General features: G+C 47.9%; 1 long non-coding RNA gene across 1 annotated transcript; it reads right to left on the bottom strand.

Moving 5' to 3' along the window:
* Positions 1-2607: 2607 nt before the first annotated feature.
* On the bottom strand, positions 2608-4623 carry LOC311512741. Its single transcript, XR_014709551.1, has 2 exons — positions 4548-4623; positions 2608-3543 (listed from the first exon to the last, which is right to left on the bottom strand). It is a non-coding gene; the product is annotated as an uncharacterized lncRNA (long non-coding RNA).
* Positions 4624-10900: the final 6277 nt, after the last annotated feature.

Below are 10900 nucleotides of genomic sequence, written 5' to 3'. Positions count from 1 at the left end.
CTCCCTGAGCTCCCGTTTGCCCACCCCTGGCAGGCTAGTCTAGACACGTACACAAACAGGAAAATAACTTTCCTTTCTGGTTTAACACTCATGTCACCATGCCGGTGTCTGCAGTGAAGAGGAGTTATTCTCCCTGGGGCCATGTGGCTGCTGGCGGAGACGGACAGACTCAGCAGGCTTTCCCGCGCCCCCTCTGGCAGAGAGCTGTGCTGCCAGCCCGGTCTCGCTCCTCTGCTCTGGGCGCCACCTCGTGGGGTACAGCAGGAGTGCCTCCGGCTGGTGCCTTTCCCAGGCACGTCCCCTCAGCCCAACTCCCACCCTGGCAGAAATCTGGGGGGTCATATGACCTACATGTCACCCCGTAGACAACTGGTGCCCCCCTAAATTGCAGGGGTACAATCTAAAGGGGAGGACACATGACCACACCACGTGTCTCCCCTTCCCAGTCCCTGCCCCCCAGCCCTGAATCCAGCCCAGGGCCACTGCACTTTCCCCACCGCAGGTTATGTATGGGGTGGGGGCTCTGTCCTTCTCTCCCTGCGCCTCCCCCCCTCGGCATGTTCAGCCGCTCTCCCTGGCAACTGCTCGTGCCTCAGAGAGAGCCTGTGTGGGGGGTGACAGCAAACCACTCCCTGCCTGGGCTCGGTTGCTGGGTGGGGAGGGTGCTCTGGCTCACTCAGCCCCTGTCCCCGTAGCAGGTCCAGGACAGAGGGAGGACCACTGCTGTCCCAGCTGCCGGAGACAGGGGCTGAACAAGCAGGAGCCCCCACTGCCCCCAGCATGTTTCTGGCTCACTTGTCCCCTGTGCCCCGCAGCTGGGGCAACAGCGAGAAGCCCCTGCCCAAGCCCTGCTGCGGGGTCAGGGGCCAAGTGATCCGGAGCCTGCCCTCCCTGTCCCCCGACAGCCGCGCCCAGGGATCCACCATGGCCTCCCAGCCAGGCTCTCACAGAGAGAAGCGGCTTCGTCGCCCTTCCTGCCTGGCTGCCAGGGAAAGCGGCTGAACGTGGCATGGGAGCGGGGGAGGGGGGAACAGGGAGAGAAGGACAGAGCCCCTCTCCCTCCGTGCCCACACCAGGCCAATCTGGGAGGGACTTGACCCCCTCATTTTCCTCCCCCATACGTCATCTCCGGTCATACTTCTACCCCACTGATTCCATCTTGTCTACCAGTAAACAGCTCCTGGAGATTACCTTCCATCCTGATTTTGCAGGTGTGATTCTTTCACTTTTTTCTTTTAAAATAAAGGTCTTCTTTTAAGAACCTGATTGATTTCAGTGTCCTGAAGACAAAGGGTCTGGTCTGTGCTCACATTGCTAAGGCAAACTACTGGTTGGTAGTTTATTCTCAAGCCTCCCCAGGAAAGGGGCTGAAGGGGCTTGGGGGGATATTTTGGGGGCTAGGGGTTCTAAGTCACCCTTCCCTGAATATTTTGTGTAAATCCCTTGGTGACGGCAGCAATATCAGTCGAAGGAATTAGTGGCATAGAGAAGTTTTAACCTAAGCGGGTAAAATATAAGCTTAGGGGGTCTTTCATGCGGGTCCCCACATCTGTACCCCAGAGTTCAGAGTAGGGAGGGAACCCTGACAGCCCTCAAAAAAGAATGTTTGCCCTGACACTCGGCCGTGATGGACTCCCTGTTTGCGACACCAATTGTCCTGCTCACCGATAATGCAGCTCTGAGCTGGCTCCAGACAATGTTGGACTGAAATGCCTTCCTCACCCACTGGTACAGCCGGTCCGGTTCTGGGTAGAACAGGTGAAGACGTGAACATTCAATGAGTGCACTGATAGGTCCACTCAAAGAGTAGGTACGAGAAGGTATGAGAAGGAGTGTACGACCCCTCTAAGGGCTTCATTCAGGGAAACACACTTCTTTAGACTAGATAGTTCCTGGATGATACAGCAAGCGTGCTCTTATCTAAAACTAATATTTTTTAGATTTAAGCACACACGCACGTAAGCAATAGCTTTAGAACATCCCAAATAATTACCTAAAATCTGAGATGGTATCTAGTAATTAGCAGCAGGTCAGCAATGGCTAGACACTTCCCCACTGGGGAGTATGCTGTCTCTCAGGATAACTTCAGAGAACTGCTCCAAAGTACACTCTATTATCGCTTCTTTTTAGAACTAATTTTTACAAAACCTGTAGTTCATAGTGACCTCTACTGGGTCATCACTTCTCCTAACTTCAATCAATTGCCTATCAACAAAACTTTCCTAACAACCTTAGCCATAATAAGCTTCTATCTCAGTCACCCAAACTCAAGGTCTCCATTCACTTATTTTCTTTCAGTCTCAATTTGTTGATTCTTTTCTCCCCACTTCCCATTCTGGTTAGCAGAAACTACAAACGTGCAGCCACTATTCAACCTCGCCTCCAAAAGCCCTTGTCCAAACTAACCCTAAACTACATGATGTTCTATTTGAGCAATTCATGGTGGCGGAATGCATACAATAGGACCACAATTAGCTTGATGAAATTCTGGGGTTACACACCCCTCAATTCCAGAGTAACCTTAGGCACCAAACTACCTGTGTGAATCTGGGCCAGACTGGCTGGTCAATAAGGAAGGGAGCAGAAAGGAAACTCAGAAGGACGATATTATGATTCAGAAGCATTTTAATGTGAATCGGAATACAAGTACACAGAAAGCGACACAAAGAATTCAGAATTAAAATAATATCTCCAAGGTATCAAGAAGGGCTACAATGAGTCACTGGCTCCAAGGTGATGCATTTCAAACCAGATGTTCTTCATTCTTCATCACAGCTGTAGATTTTACAGTCAAGTTCTCTTTGCAACCATTTTAAGGTATTAGTTTCATCACAGTCAGAATCAAATGAGACAAAGCACAACTGAAACCAAGGATGAAACTACCTCTCCAGTAAACAACATATAAAGCAAAGTTGAAAGCAGAAACAAATGGCACAAATGCATAAAAGGACTAGAACACGTAGGGCTTGATTCTCATTGACACTAAGACCCCTTTGCAGGACTTTGTAAGGAGCCTGCTTCATTTACTGTGTCAGCGTGACCAAAAGGGGCCTTCATGGAATTAAGATTCACACCCAAACACATTATTCTAGAAGAAGCAGAGAGTCTGGAAGGCAGTAGAGGAAACAGTCAACCAGTGTAACCGAGGAAATAGAGATATGGGGCAGATTTACTGAGATGCTGAGCACTCACAGCACCCATGGGAGTTGAGGGCACTCTGCATTTCTCAAACCTATTGCCCACAAACTCATCTGTGAATCTTGCTTAATTGTTTCCTGGTTTTTCCACGTTCCGGGTCTATTCCTCCTCGGCGAAACATGGCCAGCCCTTTCCAAAGCCGTGCCCCCAGCCCCAATGGCAAGGGTAAGGGTACCAACAACCTTTGGGATAGCCCCAACAACACTTGTACGGCCTTCGGCAATACCATGGCCTACAGTAGCCGTAACCTCTGGAACCACCCCAGCCCCCATAGTGGTAGGGCTTGTAATACAATTCATCACTAAAGTTTTCGTCAAAAGTCATCTTTCTGTGTCGGAGGTAAACCTGAAACACACAACAGGGAAAAGAGTCAACATAATGCACTAGGGTCATAGAGTAAAAGGTTCAATGCTCAGGGAAATGATGACCCAGACCCTCAGTTCCTGGATACATGTTGCCTCTTAGTTCCTCCTCCTAGCCGCCTTCTTCCACTCACTCTTCTGAATAACAGACTGGCAGTTTGGCTTCTAAAGTTTCTGAGCCAACAATACTTGCTAATAAAGGAAGGGAAAACCGTGCTCTGAAATGTCCCTAGTCTCTGTTTGCCATATGCTGGAAACGGGTGACGGGATGGATCACTTCAGGATTACATGTTCTGTTCATTCCCTCTCAAGCACCTGGCATTGGATACTGTTGGAAGACAGGATACTGGGCTAGTTGGATCATTGATCTCACCCAGTATGGCCGTTCTTATGTTCTAAAATACTTTTTTCAAAACAAAACATTAAGAGCCAAGTCCTGAGCGGGTAGATAAGGGCACTGTTCAGCTGAGTTCAAGGGTCTAGACTAATTTACCTAGCTTTGGATCTGCATCTAACATTGCTACTAGAGCAGGTAGGAACATAGAAATTTCCATGCTGGATCAGACCACAGCTCCTTCTCATTGATTATTCTGTCTGAAATCTGGCCGAGTACCTTCTGCTACAGAATAAGGAACAACACAGTGACCTATTCTGAAAAAAACTGGGGAAGTTTCATCCTAACTCCCCTAACTTTAAAGCTGAATATGGAATTATTGAAAGCTACTGATGGGATTCCAACACCTAATTCCTAGTGATAGTAAACATGAACTCCTCTCCCAAATGCCTAGGCACCTCTGAAAATTGAAGCATTTACTTCTAAACCACGAATGCATCAGTGCCTGCAACTTAACAACTACTGTGTTATTGGCAAACCCCCTTTACCGTGCCAATAATCACAAAGTCATGCGCAAGATGCAGTCCTAAATTAAACCGTGACTAACGGGACATCGCAATAGCTCTCGAGAGAATGAAACAAATGGGACTTACCCCGGTCGCTGAAGAGGATAAGTCAAGAGAAGTTGTTAAGGAGCCTGGAGTTGCGAGCGCTTTTATACAATTTCTTAGACTGCCTGGAGAATACGAGACACCCTTTTGCTCAAGGTCTTAATTAGTTAGAAAACATATTATGCTGTGCGAGTCACTCCTTCAATTGATATAATTTGTTTTCAGGATTATTACCATGTGTTTTCAACCTCACATGGTCTGACATGCGCCAGACAGCCTATAGGTTTCTTCCTCCCAGAAGTTACCTACTACAGGACAGGCCTAACAAAGAAAATAACAGAACGCCACTAGCCGTCACCTTCAGCCCCCAACTAAAACCCCTCCAACGCATTATTAAGGATCTACAACCTATCCTAAAGGATGACCCAACACTCTCACAAATCTTGGGAGACAGGCCAGTCCTTGCCTACAGACAGCCCCGCAACCTGAAGCAAATACTCACCAACAACCACATAGCACACAACAGAACCACTAACCCAGGAACTTATCCTTGCAACAAAGCCCGTTGCCAATTGTGCCCACATATCTATTCAGAAGACACCATCACAGGGCCTAATAACATCAGCCACACTATCAGAGGCTCGTATACCTGCACATCCACCAATGTGATATATGCCATCATGTGCCAGCAATGCCCCTCTGCCATGTACACTGGTCAAACTGGACAGTCTCTACGTAAAAGAATAAATGGACACAAATCAGATGTCAAGAATTATAACATTCATAAACCAGTTGGAGAACACTTCAATCTCTCTGGTCACGCAATCACAGACATGAAGGTCGCTATCTTACAACAAAAAAACTTCAAATCCAGACTCCAGCGAGAAACTGCTGAATTGGAATTCATTTGCAAATTGGATACTATTAATTTAGGCTTAAATAGAGACTGGGAGTGGCTAAGTCATTATGCAAGGTAGCCTATTTCCTCTTGTTTTTTCCTACCCCCCCCCCCAGATGTTCTGGTTTAACTTGGATTTAAACTTGGAGAGTGGTCAGTTTGGATGAGCTATTACCAGCAGGAGAGTGAGTTTGTGTGTGTATGGGGGTGGGGGGGATGTGAGAAAACCTGGATTTGTGCTGGAAATGGCCCACCTTAATTATGCACATTGTAGGGAGAATGGTCACTTTGGATGAGCTATTACCAGCAGGAAAGTGAGTTTGTGTGTGTGGGTTTTGGGAGGGGGGTGAGGGGGTGAGAGAACCTGGATTTGTGCAGGAAATGGCCCAACTTGATTGTCATGCACATTGTGTAAAGAGTTGTCACTTTGGATGGGCTATCACCAGCAGGAGAGTGAATTTGTGTGGGGGGGTGGAGGGTGAGAAAACCTGGATTTGTGCTGGAAATGGCCCACCTGATGATCACTTTAGATAAGCTATTACCAGCAGGACAGTGGGGTGGGAGGAGGTATTTTTTCATATTCTCTGTGTATAAATAAAGTCTGCTGCAGTTTCCACGGCATGCATCCGATGAAGTGAGCTGTAGCTCACGAAAGCTCATGCTCAAATAAATTGGTTAGTCTCTAAGGTGCCACAAGTCCTCCTTTTCTTAATGGGAATGATGTAAAAGATTGTCAGAGCTGTAACAGGTGCAAAGTCTGCCATTAGATGGAGGTCTCCACTTTGGTCCTGGTAAGCCATGTGGGCTGGTGTTGGTGGCATTGCACAGTTCTCCCTGCAATTCGTAGGAGGGAGAGAGCATTTTTCAGGGACCCCTCCCCATTTACATTAATTCTTATGGGGAAATTGGATTCGCTTAACATCGTTTCACTTAAAGTCGCATTTTTCAGGAACATAACTACAACGTTAAGCGAGGAGTTACTGTAGTCCAAATAAGTGTCTCTCCTAGTGGTGCAAGTACGGCGGTAAGTCCGGTATTCCGTACCAGTCAGATATTTATTCTAGCCAGTACGCTGTACTGCAAAGACACAGAACAGCCCCACGTCGGCAGCTTCTCCAGCGTGGCTGTACCGCCCCAAGCCCTTCCACACACCTGAGTCTCCTGTCTGGGGTCTGTACAGCAGCCCGGCCAGAGGACAGGGCTGGGGGTTGTGCTGGTGTCGGTAAAGCCACTCCAGAACGGCTGGCATGGGGCCACCAAGCGGCCCCACATTCTGCTCCTTCCGCCACTGCGGTTCTGGAGAGCCCTGCTCTTCAGAAGTCTCCAGCACAGTGGGAGTAGGACAGAGGTCCCCCCCTCAGGTAACGTCTCCCATGCCCAGTGCTGCACCCCTGCACCCAGCCCAGGGCCACTGCACTTTCCCCACCCCAGGATACCTATGGAATGGGTAAAGGGGGGTTCTCTCCTTCTCTCCATATGTGTCTCTCCCCACCCCCAGCACATTGCACCGCTCTCCCTGGCAGCTGCAAGGGGAGAGGGACACAGCTGCTTCTGCCTGAGAGAGCCTGGCTGGGAAGCAGCTGCGGTCCACACCCTGCCTGGACACAGGTGCAGGAAGGGGAGGGGAGCTCCTCCTCCCTCGGCCCTTTTCCCAGGGCCCAGGCATGGAGAGGACCACTGCTGTCCCAACTGCCAGAGACAGGGGCCGAAAGAGCAGGAGCCCCCTCTCCCCTCCGGCATGTTTCTCGCTCACTCATCCCCTATGCCCTGCAGCTGGGACGGCAGCAGGTAGCCCCTGCCCACGCTCTGCTGTGGGGACAGGGGCCAAGAGCCTCCCTCCTGCCCCGGCCACCACTGCCTCCCAGCCAGGCTCTCACAGGCTACAGCAGCTCCATCGCTCTTCCCACCTGGCTGCCAGGGAGAGCGGCTGAATGTGCCAAGTGGGGGAAGCGCAGGGAGAGAAGGACAGAGCCCCTCTCCCTCCCTGCCCCGCCAGGCCAATCTGGGGGGCACTTGGCCCCCTCATCCCTCCTCCCACACATCGTCTCTGGTCATAGTTTCGCCCCACTGATTCCATCTTACCTACCAATACACAGTTCCTGGAGAAGGAGACATAATTCATGGCCCTCAAAAAAGAATCTTTGCCCAGACACTGGCAAGTGATGGACTCCCTGTTTGCAACACCATTTGTCCTGCTCACCGATAATGCAGCTCTGCGCTGGCTCCAGACAACGCAGGACTGAAATGCCTGCCTCACCCACTGGTACTTAGCATTACAGCCGGTCTGCTTCCCTGGAGAACAGATGAAGTTGTGAACGTTCAATGAGTGCACTGATAGGGCCACTCAAAGTTGAAGGTATGAGAAGGAGTGTACGACCCCTCTAAGGGGTAAGCCTGGAGATCCCAAATAGAACAGCCTGGGTGCAATGAAGAGGACTCCCTGCTCCAGCCTAGTGACCATTCAAACAACAAGAGGAAACTGAGGAGGGGGAGGCGACTACAAGCAGAACAGCCTGTCCTAGGGGTGATCTCCCTCCAGCTCTGGAAGGTTAGCCTGGGCAGGCACAGGAACTTTGCACTTTATTTTGCAGGAGCCAAAGTTGGATCTGGAGTTAATGACCTTAGGTTTCTTGTTACATGTGCTCCTGCCCTGGGGTTCATTAAGAGAAACACACTTCTTTGAAACAACGAGGAGTCCTTGTGGCACCTTTGAGACGAACAAATTTATTTGGGCATAAGCTGTCGTGGGCTAAAACCCACTTCATCAGATGCATGGAGTGAAAAACACAGTAAGCAGTATATATTTGAAAAAATGGGAGTTGCCTTACCAAGTGGGGGGTCAGTGCTAACGAGGCCAATTCAATTAAGGTGGAAGTGGCCTATTCTCAACAGTTGATTACTTTTGTAGTGCTAACGAGGCCAATGCAATGAAGGTGGACGTCGTCCATTTCCAACCATTGACAAGAAGGTGTGAGTATCAGCAGAGGGAAAATTACTTTTTCTAGTGACCCATCCACTTCCAGTCTTTATTCAGGCCTAATTTGATGGTGTCCAGTTTGCAAATTAATTCCAGTTCTGCAGTTTCTTGTTGAAGTCTGTTTCTGAAGTTTTTTTGTTGAAGAATTGCCACGTTTAAGTCTGTTACTGAGTGTCCAGAGAGACTGACGTGCTCTCCTACCAGTTTTTGAATGTTACAATTCATGATGTCTGATTTGTGTCCATTTATTCTTTTGCATAGAGACTGTCCGGTTTCACCAATGTACATGGAAGAGGGGCATTGCTGATGGCATGATGGCATATGTGACATTGGTATATATATCACAGTGGAATAGGCCACTTCCATCTTTATTGAATTGGCCTCGTTAGCACTGACCCCCACTTGGCAAGGCAACTCCCATCTTTTCATATATGTATTGCTTTCCATGGTGGCTAGGTGTTACCCAGGGTTGTCAGAACCCAAAGCAGTGGTAACTTAACTGTTTCACTCCAGGCAGTGACAGGAATAAATCAATGGGAACACAGCACTTCCAGCTGATGAAAACTTGATGCTAGTAAGCGTGCTCTTCTCTAAAACTAACATTTATTAGATTTAAGCACACACAGACATAAGCAATAGGTTTAGAACATCCCAAATAATTACCTCAAATCTGAGACGGTATCGAGTAATTAGCAGCAGATCAGCAACGGCTGGACACTTCTCCACTGGGGAATATGATGTCAGGAAAAATGTCTTGCAGGATAGCTTCACAGAACAGTTCCAAAGTACACTCTATTATCTCGTCTTTTTATAACCAATTTTTACAAAACCTATAGCTCCTAGTGACCCCTACTGGGTCATCACTTCTCCTAACTTCAATCCATTGCCTATCACCAAAACTTTCCTAATATTCTTAGCCATAATAAGCTTCTACCTAAATGTCACCCAAACTCAAGCTCTCAGTCCACTTATTTTCTTTTAGTCTCAGTTGGCTGGTCAGTGAGGAATGGAGCAGAAAGCAAAACCAGAAGGATGATATTATGATATGACAGAATCATTTCAATGCATCTCGGAAGCCAAGTACACAGAAAGTGACAGAAAGAATTCAGAATTAAAATAATATTTCCAAGGTTTCAAGAAGGTCTACAATCAATCACTGGCTCCAAGGTGATGCATTTCATACCAGATGTTCTTTGTTCTTCATTACAGCTGTAAAGTTTGACAATCAAGTCCTCTTTGCAACCATTTTAAGGTATTAGGTTTCAGAGTAACAGCCGTGTTAGTCTGTATTCGCAAAAAGAAAAGGAGGACTTGTGGCACCTTAGAGACTAACCAATTTATTTGAGCATAAGCTTTCGTGGGCTACAGCCCACTTCATCGGATGCATAGAATGGAATATACAGTAAGAAGCTATATATGTACATACAAACAGTGGTGCACTGGAGCCAGTTCTCATGGGTTTGCGTGAACCAGTTTTAGAACCGGTTGTTAAAAATTGTGACGGCTTCCTGAGCTCCCGTCCGGGAAGCCTCCCCCGGCCCCTGCCCCACCATCCCCCCTCTCGCAGAGCCTCAGAATTAAAATGATATTTCCAAGGTTTCAAGAAGGTCTACAATGAATCACTGGCTCCAAGGTGATGCATTCCACACCAGATGTTATTTGTTCTTCATTACAGCTGTAAAGTTTGACAATCAAGTCCTCTTTGCAACCATTTTAAGGTACTAGGTGGATCCCAGTCAGAATCAAATGAGGCAAAGCACAACTTATGCCACGGAAGACACTACGTCTCCAGTAAACAATTTATACAGCAAATTTGAAAACAAAAGCAAATGGCAGACATGCAGGAAAGGACTAGAACACGTAGAGCTTGATTCTCCTTGACACCTTTGCACAGCTTTGTCAGGAGCCTTCAAGTGAGTTCAAATGTTTTTTCACCCAAACTTAAGGCCTCTGTTTAATTGTTTGTGTCAGAGTGACGTAAAGGAGTTTTCATGGAATTTAGATTCATGCCCTAACAGGTTATTCTAGACGGAGCAGAGAGTACAGAAGAGAGGGAGGAAACAGTCAGCAAGTGTAAGTTGGGAAATAGAGATATGGGGCAGATTTACTGAGGTGCTGAGCACTCACAGCTCCCATGGGAGCTGAGGTTGCTCTGCATTTCTGAAAGCCATTGCCCATCAGATCAACCGTGAATCTGTATCTTGTTTTCCATTTCCTGGTCTTTCCATGTTCCGGGTCTATTCCTCATGGGCGAAACATGGCCAACCCTTTCCGTAGCCGTATCCCCACCCCCATGGCAAGGGGAAGGGTAGCAACAAACTTTGGGATCGTAAAGGACATAAATCCACACGTGTAGAGATCAAGCATCGGAGTTTATTACGTACAGAGCTGACGGAGTGTCACCTCGCTTATTAGGCTCAGAGACACTGTCAATCAATTGATTACAATGGAATATATGGATTTTCCATGGGCGCGGAAAATGACGGGGTAGGCAGTCCCACAGGGATAAAATGGATTTTT

The sequence above is a fragment of the Lepidochelys olivacea genome, assembly GCF_965140295.1.
Source record: "Lepidochelys olivacea isolate rLepOli2 genome assembly, chromosome: 24".
Lineage (NCBI taxonomy): Eukaryota > Metazoa > Chordata > Testudines > Cheloniidae > Lepidochelys > Lepidochelys olivacea.
This window is presented reverse-complemented; position numbering and strand designations above follow the sequence as displayed.